A 14,003-nucleotide genomic window follows, 5' to 3' on the forward strand; every position below is an offset into this window, starting at 1 on the left:
CATATGATTTTATCTTTCTATAAATACCGCGGATCTCAAATCTTTAATTTTGTAATATTGTTGAAACTAATACTATTTACCATTATTAGCGATAAACATTTAAATAGAGTCAGGTTTAATGTTAAAAAAGAGACATTTATATTACTTATATGCACACACGATTATGGATTAAAACAGATTATGCAAATACATGAAGAAATCGAAAATAATAAAAAGGTGCAATAATTTAATGTGAAATGTATGTTAATCCTTGAGCTACGTATCTTTTTTTCATTATATCATTAAAAATATATAAAGCCAAATAAAAGAAGATTCATTATAAAATTAGCAACCTATATGGGAGAACGAAAGATTTACAGTATTAGGCAACAAATAAATAAAATCCTCTCACGAAAATCGCGGAACAGTATATAAATATTTGAATTGTCCGTGAAAATCGCGAAATAAGCGAAAAAATTGAGCAACTTAATTACAATTATGCCTCTATTCATTTAAAATCTGACAAATGGATATTTATATATCGAAAAATAAATACTTCAGAGATTCACACTCACACTTTGTTATTTTATGGAAACGCACGCATTAAGCAGAGTCAAGTACAGTTGACGAGTTTCGATTAAGCACTTGTCCATTGAGTTGCATGGAAACGCTTCGATGAAAGCCGAGTTATTTCACATATATCTAGATACGAACCAACGTAGGATTGGAAGAGCTTAACGTAGCGGGCGTTATTGCTGTAGTTTGCATGTTATTTTCATTCGGATTTACTCAATATATACTCAATTCGTTCCGTTCTAGAAAAATCAATAGAATTTCCAAATATCAGTTCAAGAATGCATATATAATTTTTATTATTCGAAAATTGAATTCCTCTTATATTAAGCTATTTTCTTTTAAAAAAATTGATAACTTGAGGAGGAGGATCAATCAAAAGTTTGATTAATCATTATTTTAATAACAAGTAATTTATGCAGCCAAGATTACATTATATAAAATTATAAAATAATACAAAAATTAACAAAATTAATTGTTTTAGCATAAGTAAATTTTTTTATTTAACTTTGTTTTTTTTATTAATGACTTATTTTATACGATATTTGCTTTTATATTTTATTTTGTAATATGACATGATATCGCGGCTGAATCAATAAAAACGGTATAAATTGCGTTTTTTTTTAACATACTTGCACCTGGAGGGAAGTGGAAACAGGATATTGTTCTCGGGACGGCATCGTCGTAAAACATTCATGCGCGGGCGTCCGAAATTCGCGTAAAGTGCGACAAGGCGAAGCGAGAAGTGACATCTCTGCCGCGAGGACATCGCGGTGGTTTATTTATAACCGCTTTTCAACAGTTAACCCGCGACCACACGTGCTCACGCTCATCCATCCCTGCCTTCATTCATCCCGCGCACGACCCCGCGCGCTCATTGTACTCACACACCCGTGCTTTATTTTCATACGATATATAGCACGGACCCCGTGCACTTTCACGCTGTTCCTGTCTCCCGCCGAGTTTAACAAGGGAAACGTAACAAACAAGCAATTTATATCCTTCGCGTCGCGATCGTTGGATACCGTTGCGCTGTAGGGTACAGTTTTTCCGATTTCTCTTTCCCTTCCTCTCCTGTTTTCCTCTGCTTATTATATCTCCGTCCCATCCCTCCCTTCCTCTACTATATGCTATTTATTTTACTATTTAACTCTAAGAATACTGGCTTTTAATTTTGATAGCTTGCACGACATTTCATTGCAACTTTATCTCAGCATCAGTTGCCTTTTATTTGATATGAGAGTAGATTGTACCCAAAGGCACAACTGAAACTGAGAAAATATAAATCTCACATTCTCCATTCTGATATTATTTTAAAGATCGAAATCCATTAGTTTGAAACACACACATATATCTAATGAATATATATATGAAAATAAAAATATTATCAATTAAATAAAGCTTTTAGAATAGCTACATCTCAAGCTAATATAGATATGATATATATATCAAAAATAATACTGGATATAATAATTATGACTTTAAATATGGAGTAACGCGAATAAATTATAAAGTTTTTTATGTATCTCAATTTTGTCTCGTATGCAATCATGAAAAAAGTTTATTATTTTTATAAATAACTCTTTCTACATAACATTTTAAACAAACATATATTGTATTTGTTTTTCAATTTAGTTTGAAAAATTGAAATTGTCATCTAACATTATTCTGCCGCTATTCTAACACAATGAAAAAAAATTAATATATTAATGTGAAAATATCACAAAACATTAATTTTATTTACACAAAGTTCTTATTAATTGTGCTTCCTTTGTTGTTGATCTAATCCACATGAGAAATCAAAATAAATACATCGACCCGCTGTTCTTTCTCCTTTGTTTTCATCTATTTTTCAACTCGACTTACTTGCGTAATTTATTTTGCGCGACTTGTAACTATAACTTCTTTTTATGTTTCTCATTTCTTTCTCTCTCTTTCTCTTTCTGTCTCGTTTACTTTTCTCTCATTCGTGAATGTATGAGCAAGTAGACGCATTAAGACAATGCGGAAACAGACGTATCTCTAAACGCTTTTAGCTGGGCCAAAATTTACTTTTGTCGATAGTGCTACTTGCTGCCGGATGGTTTATTTTCATGCAAAGCGAGTGGGGTTCTGTTACGCTCTTACGCAGCCGAGTGGAGTAGTACATGTATACAATTGACGATACAAACGCGGTGACCCGGTAATTTATTCTGTGATTTACGATAACTGAAGCCTTTCCTTTATTTTCTATCCACACTGTAAATTTCTCTACTTTTTAGAATAAAATTACAACGTTACAAAATAATATTAAAAAACTCTGTTATTATTCATGTTAATAATTGTTAATTTTTTTAAATATAATATTTTGTATTATATAATAGTAATTTAAAAAATATCACAATATATTGAAAAGATTCGTAAAGATATCTTTTAGTAAAACAAATTCTTATAATATGCATTATTTTTAAAAAGTTATATTTGTCGGAAATATTTTTTTATGATAGTTGAGACGTATTTATTACCAATATGTAATATATTTATGGGGAGAGTTATCGGACAACTCTATAAATATAAATATAAAAAAATACAATCGTTGATAAAACATCTCATCTATTGCCACTTTTGATAACATCAAATTGTTTTTATCCAGAAAATTTGGAACGTATATTTAGAACATATATTTTCCGAAATTTACCACATATATATTATATGTATCAACAACAAAAAATATTTATGATTACAAAAAACCTATAATTTATTGCCAATAGTTTCAGTGCAAGTAACAACTGCAGCAAAAAAATGTAAAAAAAAAATCGAGCTAGCTTTCGCGTGTGTACAAGATTAATATCTAAGATAAATGACACATATGACATCGAATATACGGTCACGTATATATGTATGCAGCTGAATGTGATGGATCTTTGACGCTGGACTGTATGATGGAAATATAGATTATTTGCACTTACTGATAACGCGCAGTCATTCACTGTCGGTGCTCCCAGCACAATAGAACATATAATATCGCGGGCTACACGCAGGTTGTCTGTTTCTACTGTGTCGATCGCGCCGCAGCGAGCGTTGGGTCGTTCTCCTGCTCTCCGTTCGTCCAATCGTTAGATAAGATTACGGCAGAGTGGATTGTCCTGCATTCCCTGTCCCACATCTATACGCGAGGGCACACGCATATATACGACGAATACGCTAGTAATTTATGTTGCCAGCCGCGCTTGGACGAATAATACATCTCTCCGCTCTCGCGCTCTCTCGCTTCTTGTTTTTGAGTCGCGATTATTCACCGCTCGAGATATATCGTTCCAGACATTCTCTCCGCACACGAAAATACCATTCGAGCAGAGGACCCGGTTCTTCCGCTACGATAAGTCTTCCAGCAGACCTTTTTCCGGCAAATATGTCGCAGAGCGATATTGCGACGACCGAAACGCATTCGGCGCTTTAAAAACGCATGTTATTTCTAGAAACTCTCCGGAAACTCGTTCTTTATTAGAAATGTTTACCAGCAGCAAGACTGCGAAAAAATTGAGTTCAATAAAAACTAAATAATACCAAATAAAAACTGAATTTTTTTCTGGCGCGCGTCACCGAAATGCGCGCGCTATGTTAAAAAGAATTAATTGCATTGCATTCGTTAGAAGAAAAAAGTGGATCAAAAAAATTGTTGGTATGAGCCGAGCAGTCTTGCTTGCGCTACATACGTTATTAATATTTTTAGCAAATTATAGTTTTCCTCTTTTTGAAGTAGTGCAGTGCTACTTTGCAATGTTATTTTTACGGCGCAATACGCACACACACTATTAACATAAATTAATTGATCTAACTTGTTAATTATATATCATAAATGTCATTATACTGACGGATAAAGTATTTCTAAAATTTTATCATGATTTTGCCTCTAGTTTTTGATAACTTACTCGTCACATATATTCACATTCATACTCAAAGTGAATAAAAGAATGATGAAGAAAAATAGTTTTAATCAATATACATACAGACACACACACACACGCGCAATAAAATGAATAAATAATGCACATTATTGCGAAAGTAATAAAGTCATTTCTGTGTGCCATTTGTCATTATCTATATAAAAAAGAAATAAATTCTTTGTGTAAGAAATGTGCAATAATACAGTTTTTAAAGCAAAAATATTGTAAAATATAGTATTATAAAATATAAAGAATATTGGAAAAAATATATAAAATAAAATACTGCTATATATGAAAAATTATTTGAAGTTAAATAAATAGATAATATGTATAATATTGTAGTAGTAATTGATAGTGTATATATTATGTTTAAACAATATATGTACAATATTCCAATATTGTCTGAATTATAATGTTCAATTTTAAAACACGTACAATTTGCGTGAATTTAATAATAAATGATCGTTCTAGTTTGCAATGTAAGTATAAAACATAATATTGCGCTACAGTTGTTTATAAGTTATTTAAAATAGAAAACAAAAGGTGGTATTGTATGACATATAACACAATTTATTTGAATTAATATTTCAATTTAAAGCACACATACACACGCATGACTGATATACATGCATAAATTTTACTTCGCGAAATATAAAACATATTGAAATTCTGTTTTTGCACACGCTCACGTGAATGCTTTGCAAATAAATACGTTATGAATTAAAGCTTTCTATATATAATTCATATTGCTGATATGCGTATATGCATATGAAAGTGCATAGCACGCATTCGCCGATAAAACGTATCGAGTTATCCTTTCAAATTGGAATTGTCATTGAAAATAACTTCTGACGAAAGTGTATGTACATGATGCATCAACAAGCGTTCTGGTGTTCTCAACGTGGAGCAGAGACTCGCGTGCGCGACGTGCCGTCATCGTCGTGTGTGGATATCGGAAAAGCATTCTTGTGAATCTTGGAGGACTCAGGAGAATCGCTTTCCTCGCTCGCACCGGAAAAGCGAAAATGCCAAACGAAAATCCGTGACAAAGACGTGCGATGCTATACGTAGAACGCATTCCTTTTGTTGAACGACTATGCAAATATTTTCGAAGACGCAACGGAATCGTTTCGTGTAACGGGAGTAAGGGAGAATCGATTCCACGATGGATTGGTTACTTTGTAAAGAGACCCGTTGATAACACACATAAACAAATTGTTTGTACAGAGCAGAGTTTATCAAGAAAAAACACAATTTAAAATATCGAAATAATTTTATTGAAAAAGATTTAAAAAATATTTATCTTGAATTTACAATACAATAATATCGATTTTTCATTAAAAAATATCCGAGACTATTATCATATTTTATTTATCGCGCAAAATGAGAATTAAATACCGTCACAAATGGAAAAGTTTTTCTATTCGCTGTCAATCTTTTTTTTCTTTAAAGAAAAATTCTATGAAAATAAGATGGAAGTATCTTATAAAAGGCAGACTCAGTCAATTGTAAATTATACTTAGTCAATTGTCAATTGTAACAGCCATCCCTTTGTTTTATTCTCCGTATCTTCGTGATTTTTAATCAGACTTTGTCTACCCATATTGCCAAGCCAGTACTCCACAGAGAATGCGGCAAAAAAGTAATCGAAGACTGTCTAAAATATGCAGGAAAGTGTACATGCGTGAAACAAGCTCGACGAGCCGCAATTTGCCAACAGCTATACTACGAAAAATACGTTTGAAAAAAAATATATAAAATGAATTTTAAAAAAGGGCAAACAGATCAGATATATTCTCCGTGACAGATGGATCAACCGTGGATAAGCCCCAACAGGGAGTGCCTGACAGTTCCACTACTATAAATCTTGATTCTCCCTTGGGTCGAGTCACAATCGATACGAAACGAAGGGAACCAAGCGAGGCTTTCATCGTTACCATCGCGTGGTTGTTAATGAGGATTCGCCAGAATTATGGCACCAAGCAGAGAGTGGCCACAATGAAATTTTGAAGATGCACACATTGTACATGCACATACACACACATACACACACTACACGTATAATATACATACACCTGTAGAAGAAAGTAAAGTAAAACCGCTTTAATCTGCCTATTGGGATGAATATTTACTGGGATATACCATCAATAATTAATACATTTTTAAGTGCATAATATTTTATTTAATGCCAAGGATGAGCTAACTTATATCTAACTTATATTTCATAGTTTCATGTGTATAATTTTAGATTGTCTTTATATTTTACGAAATTATCGAAATATATGCTGGTTTTATCTTATATTTTTCTCTACGCACATAAAACAATTTTCGATTCATTTTTGTACTTTAATATTAAAATATTTTAAAAGAAATAATTCTTGTGAGAAATCTTTTAACAAATATCGCGATGAGAGATAGGTCGCGAGCCGTTCGTGCTTTGTCCTGTTACTATTCTCTCTTTCCCTCTTTCTCTCTCTTTTCTGTACAAATAGGTATATAAAAAATATTTTTCAATATCATGTTTTTAAAATATTTTTTATAAAATTATATAAACGTATTAATATAAGTATATGTATATACATATTATATATATATATATGTATATAAAAATTAAATTTTTTACATTTATATATTTTACAGAAATTTATGTTTAAACAATTTTTTGTAAACTGTTTTAATTAAGTATCTGTTTAAGAATTAAATCAAAACTTTAGCTACGCACAATAATTATTTTTTAAAATATTAATTATTTTAGTGACACCTTTATAATTTGTACGTATTTGTATTTTGTACATTTTATACGTAAATCAACATGGTGTATTGCAATTTTGTTATTGGGCTGTTCATAGCCCAAAGAAAAAGTACATAGAGTGAGTGCTAATTATTTTTTATTTTAATTTCAAAATATAATAATTGAATAAACAATGTCTCGCAGATTATACACAATTTTCATATACAATTCACAACAATTAGTAATCATGAACTCATATGATTAAAGATTTGTAAATGTATTAAGGTAGCTATTTATCGAAATAAGTATTTTGCATAATTTATTTATTCAAAGTAGAAATCAAAGCGATAAAAATTGAAAATTATAAAATTATCACGTTAAATTACAAGTAATAATTATTTTTATAATAATTTATGTATACATTTTTTGCATTTTAATATATCTCATGTCACAATTAATAATCAATTGAGTCAACAATAATTAATTTTTGATTAAACAAAACATTTAGCACATTTATATTATATAATTTTACAATATAACCCTTCCATTGGGGATTATATTTATATTATATAATTATACACCTTGATGTTGCTGGGAGGGCTCAGTACCCGGAAGGTTTATCCTAAAGGGAAAGTTAAGTACCCAGAAGATCGCGTTGTTACGAGATGATATTAATAACTAATAAATTACTTATATGTATATCTATAGCATATTTATATTATATTTAATACATTGAATAGTGTGTCTCGTTTGTTATAGGTAGTGCCGCGGATGGTCCATCGCGTCTTAATTAGTTCGGGAGTGTCGCAAGAAGTATCACGCGTTCGTTTGTTGATGTGCCGCACATAATCCGTCGCGTCTTAATTAGTTCGGGAGTGCTATGCAAAGTGTCATCGTTCAAATTCGGGAGTGCCGTGTAAAGTATCGCGCGTTCGTTCTTATTGTGCCGTATAATGAACAATAATAGATTGAAATGAACTATATTTTCGCGAGTGAGTGCAATGAATCCTGACAACCTGAGAGGAGGAAGAGGCCTGGGAGGCATCAGGCGATAACGGAGCAACTTTGGGGTAAATAATTTATCTGTATATTATTTTTTAATATCGCGCGTCTATTTCCGTTTATTTATTTCGTTTATTTGGAATTAAGTATTTTTAAATAAGAATTTAGGAAAGAACTTTTATATATGATATCATAAAAATTTGTTTAAAAAAATAACTTGTTTGGAAATTACTATATAATTTATTATTCCATTAAATATCTGTTTATTATATGCATTGAATTTTATATTATTTTATAATTTATTTGATTTTAATCGATGCATACTATATAATCGATGCAATAATAATTATTTTTAATATTAAACATTTTGAGCGCTACTATAATTGAAATTTTATATTTATATGTTACAGATCGACGTAGCTGCAGTCAACTCCGCTGTTACGCATCAACTGGTGAGTGGGATCAACTTTTACCTTATTTATTAAAAACTTTTCTTAAAAAAGCAAGAGAATATATACAATTCGATATTTGCGCAACAAGAAAACTGTGTCAAGCTATGCTTTCTCAAATATATCAAAAAATAAATATTTTTAACTATAACTATTAAAACTTATTTTTCTAAAAAATTTTACTCGAAATATTTCAAAAATATAATTAGATATTACGTTAAAGCCATATATTATAAAGGGATTATAAGTATAATATGATGATAAATTCATCTGCGTGCGTGCTACCCTTTTTTATCAACACAATCTCAAAAAAAAAGTTTATTGCAAAAAAATGTCTAGTTTTATAGTAGTGCAACATTAACGAAGACATTATTGTGCAGCGCATGGCACAATTTACGGAACTTTTATCGCGGACGAAAAGAACGTGTAAATGTAGACTTTTATACACCGTCCATAACTTGAAACTTAGCACTGAGCTTAGCTATTTCTACCTCGAAGCAGCACGCTTCATCTATCCGCGCGCGAGAAAGAAAAAGAAAGAGATAGCACTCCAAAGCCCAGCTAATCGCGTGCTTTTATATCTCTCGACCACAAGAGTTCGTCCTTTTACGAGACGCGCAGAAGTAACGTTTAAGACGCCTCGACGACCAGCGTTCACTCGTCATATACTTTTTTTTTACGACACAATCTCAGACCAATGAGGTAGACCAGTGTCCGTGACGATACAATTTTCCAAGCCACTCAAAAGTACGTTTTTATAGGTAACAAAAGTTAATAGAAATCCAATTTAAAATCCAATTTAATTACATAGATACGTTTATAACATCGAGTGTTAAAAGTTACAATAAAACATATGAGAGCCAAAATAAATCTTAATTATAGAGAAAAATTATCATATATATAATATACCTATACAAAAAATACACAACCCCTAGAGTACATTATATATTTTGTCTATTTTTTATATATGCATTGACGAATGTGTATAAGTATTAATCGACGCAATAATAAAATTATTATAGTTTTGACAAAACCCAAAAAGCAAGTTCTATGGCGATTCGAGATGATGTATTAAATGAAAAATTGTTTATTATGCATTATTCAAATTTCTTGAAAGATATTTTTATGCTGCTGAATAATTTTCCATTATTTAACAATTTCGAAATTGTGAAATGTAATCGGTCTTTTTTCGGATAAAAATATATTTCCGAATGGAAAAAACCGCGATTTTATTATTATACCTCTATTTATCTTTTTGATAATATTTTTATATTTCGCTGTAAACAATTGCGGATCTTTCGAATCGTTTTTTTATTATTTATTTTAATGTCAAACTGCATTTTTGACTATACATTCAAATCGATGATCTTTATACTGTTATCTTCGCTACGAAATTTATTTTTCCTTCTTATTGCAACGTATTTGATTTCTATTGGTTTGCGTTTAATCTTATATAAGAGTTATGAGACCCGACTAACATCGTAACAAAATCCCCGTAACTCGCAAATGAAGCAACCGATGTCGGTTCGATTAAGTGAACCGCTTTCGTGATTACTTAACTTTGGTTTAAATATTCTCTCAGATTCTCTAATAGAAATTATGAAAAGGAGTAATACATGTCAGTATTTCTTTTATTTATAATCATTAAAACTTTCCATTGTTTCAATTTGAAAAGAAAATTTAAAAAAAAACAAAATATAAGTTATATTTATTATGATTACATTTAAACTATAAACCAGAAATTGCGATATAAATTACGGATAAAAAATAAATAAAAATTTTTTGGTACATATATCAGTTTTTTTATATTATTATTTCAATATAAATTCAATAAAATTTTTATTTTTATTTTTTTTTAAATCATAAAGAGATACTGTAATGATATAATCATATTTTGCATTAAATATTTTCGAAGATTGTCTTTGTTAGAATGTGAAGATAATATATGAATGCATGAAGATAACCGTGTAACAGCTCATTTGTATCTCCAATTAACGCGAATAATCTCCATAATTTGACAGTTCATGTTGTTATTGAATCGATAACACGTACATTCGCACTATCGACCGTGAATGTCAGATGTCAAGCATCATCCACACTGACGCGTATATTGCGACCGGTATGCGTCGATATACATCTATGACCCAGCTATTATCCGTACTGACTATCGCCTGGATTTTCGTCTGCGTTGCCGGTCATTTTTTCCACTCACAGCTTAATGATCGTAAGCGCGGGGAAACAGAGGGGCGCGAAACCTTTCCGCGGAAATTGCGCGGGAAAGGAATTACGGTCGGCGTGCATGACGCGCCTATTTACGATTCATATAAATCGTGGAGTGGAAGAGAGGAGGCGGTTATACACACACAGCGGTCCATTATATCTCGCCTGTAACGGCGTACTGCGTGGTTACCGCGATGTGTCATAGACGCCGAGCGGGCGGTGGGTTAAAGCTCACGTCATGAATATTTATCCCCGGCTATTGCAAAATAAATGCCGGTACCGGAGAAACTCACGGCGAAAGAACAACAAAAAGAAACGAGGAATCGTGTAATCCCGGGCTACGTTTACGTTTTTCCTGAACTCTCTCTCTCTCTCTCTCTCTCTCTTTCTATACGTGTATATTACGCTTATGTGCACGCGCGAATATCAACGGGCGGATTAAAGTTTCATCCGATCCTCTGCCGCCACGATTGTCGATATGTCGAATCGCGTGCATTTCCTCCTGAAAGCTCGGATATTTATTTTCGTAGCCTGGAAACGCCGTTGCCTTTGCCCGATTGCTCGGCCGAGAATCCAGTCGGTTTCGATTCGGTATGAAAAATTTCGCCGCAATGATAAACCCGCGAATAAAGTTTGCTCACCTGAGGCTGGATGGACGAAGCTAGGTTGAGAGTTTTCATCGAGAGTCGCTCTCGAATTGACATTCATCGAGAGATATACTCGACTCCGGTTTCACCATCAGGACAGTTCAGTCGGAGACTAAAAGTTAAACTCGCAAAGAGCTTTACGTCAGTCTATGATTTCAATGTGATGAAACTTCTCCGAACAATGATTAATACGATTTTCTGAATATTATATCTATAAGTCATTTGCCAATTTTTTTTAATAACAAGATTTTTCGTAAAAAAAGACTTAATTTTTTGATAAAATTATAACATTGCACATTTCATTACTAGAAAATATATTTTATTATAGGAACGAAGTAAAGTCGACCCAACTAGCCAAAATTATATTTATTTAAAAAACACACAACGTTTCGACCATATGGATGTGGTCCTTATCAAGTGTAATACTGAAACAATACAGTTTTAAATCATAAGTGTGAGACGGTTTGATATGTCAAAAGTTAGAGATTTTTTACATACTTCATTAGTAGAGGTGCAGCCAAATTAACGATAACGTCAACTTTTCCATAATATAGTTACAACATATTTAAATAAACATAACATAAATTCAATTTTGTCAAAATATTTGAAAGAGAGAAAAAGAGAAAACGATCCTATCGTTATGATGATTCGTCAGAAACAGTTTTTGACGAATCATCATAACGATAGGATCGTTTTCTCTTTTTCTCTCTTTCAAATATTTTGACAAAATTGAATTTATGTTATGTTTATTTAAATATGTTGTAACTATATTATGGAAAAGTTGACGTTATCGTTAATTTGGCTGCACCTCTACTAATGAAGTATGTAAAAAATCTCTAACTTTTGACATATCAAACCGTCTCACACTTATGATTTAAAACTGTATTGTTTCAGTATTACACTTGATAAGGACCACATCCATATGGTCGAAACGTTGTGTGTTTTTTAAATAAATATAATTTTGGCTAGTTGGGTCGACTTTACTTCGTTCCTATTTTAAAATTTTACTAGCGACTTTTTAAGTATCTAATTATTATTTTAATATTTTATTATATAGATTATTTTTAATTGTAGTTGTAATGTTATTGATATATATTTTTGAATTATCAAGCCATATGTAGATATGTGTACGCCTTTAATTTTTTGCCCATTTCTGTAAAGCTTGCCGATATGGTTTGATTTCATATATCAATTTACATTGTTTCAATTTATCGAGATGCGCCCGGAACTAGTCATGGTTTGCAATTGTTTTATTGATAACTGTCTCTCATGTAGTATTTAAATATCAATATAAAACATTTCCAAATGTTTTTTTCAAACTGCACTACGGTAAATATTTGATAATATTTTTATAATTTTTTCATTTGGAATCGTAATAAAAAATTATTTTATATATGATGAAACAAAAATAAGGAAATCTTAAATTTTTATATCACAATGTTTCATTTCGATACAACTCGCGATTGAAAAGAGCCGAAAGATACGAACAGAAGGAATTCGAATAATAGGTGTTCAATATTTTTAAGAAAAATATTGACAGACAAATTTTTTTCCCCGATATCTGCGAATTTTGTGGATTACGGCGAAGCTGGTTTTATACTTCTCGTAGCTCGCGGCGAAGACAAGGTAGATACTCGCGATCATACAGAGGTTCGTATCTAATATCCCGCCCCATAAAGTTTTTATAAAACAAAGAAGAGGACGAGAGTTATGGTTTTGGGGAGGGTTTTCATGACGCGCACCGGTGGGGATGATATATGATCGCCGCGAGTTAAGCTTTCGGCGGTTCGGTCTTTCGTCATGACGTAAACGAACCCCATTTTCGGAGTCCACCGGTCCGCAAAGTAAATTGTCTAAAGTGGCCGGTATACTATATGGTTCGTTCTTGAAGTTTTGCGTGCTCTTCCATCTTTCAGCAGAAATACGTCGGGCGTCAAATTCCGAAAAGCAGAGATGAAATTTTTCGTAGCCGTAGATCGGACATGAAAACGCAATTTCTCAAAGCAAACTCTTTATTTATTTAATCTTCACGGTATATACTTTCAGAAGAATGCTGTTCAAAAATTGATATTTTTATACATAAGTGAAGTTGACGCATTGACACATGCTGGGACGTTCTATTCTTTTTGATATTTTATATATAGAAATAAAATTTGACAAATTGCTTCGTTGAGATATCAATTATTTCTTAACTAAAATGTGATTCTTAAAATCTTAAAATATATGTTAATTATAAAATAATTTTACAACTTGTCAGTTTAAAGATATATTTAAAAAAATATGTTTTCTGAATATTAAATTATTCAATGAATATTAAAATATTGCGATTGAGACACAAAGTCGCTCTCGATCGCTTTCTATATTTATTTATTAATCTAATACGGTGTATCAACGTACGATATAGAAAACTTACTTAAATAATATTCGATACTAAGGCGAAAATGGAATACTGCATTGCACGAAAGCTTAATCGCTC

The 14,003-nt window shown here is 31.7% G+C and overlaps 2 protein-coding genes across 10 annotated transcripts in view; one reads left to right on the forward strand and one right to left on the reverse strand.

The window, feature by feature from the left end:
• Kair1d (Kainate-type ionotropic glutamate receptor subunit 1D) overlaps positions 1–14,003 on the reverse strand; it is a 384,639-nt gene that overhangs the window by 172,865 nt on the left and 197,771 nt on the right. The window lies entirely within an intron of this gene.
• Positions 1–14,003, forward strand: part of Notum (palmitoleoyl-protein carboxylesterase notum) — a 209,316-nt gene that overhangs the window by 13,076 nt on the left and 182,237 nt on the right. The window contains exons 3-4 of the mRNA XM_083039013.1: positions 7,969–8,279; positions 8,622–8,663. The gene's annotated coding sequence lies outside the window, so the exon portion shown is untranslated. The remainder of the gene's footprint in view (positions 1–7,968; positions 8,280–8,621; positions 8,664–14,003) is intronic.

Source organism: Prenolepis imparis, unplaced genomic scaffold (assembly GCF_030444845.1).
Source record: "Prenolepis imparis isolate NDT839.2.m4 unplaced genomic scaffold, iyPreImpa1.0 SCAF_5, whole genome shotgun sequence".
In the NCBI taxonomy this organism is placed as follows: domain Eukaryota; kingdom Metazoa; phylum Arthropoda; class Insecta; order Hymenoptera; family Formicidae; genus Prenolepis; species Prenolepis imparis.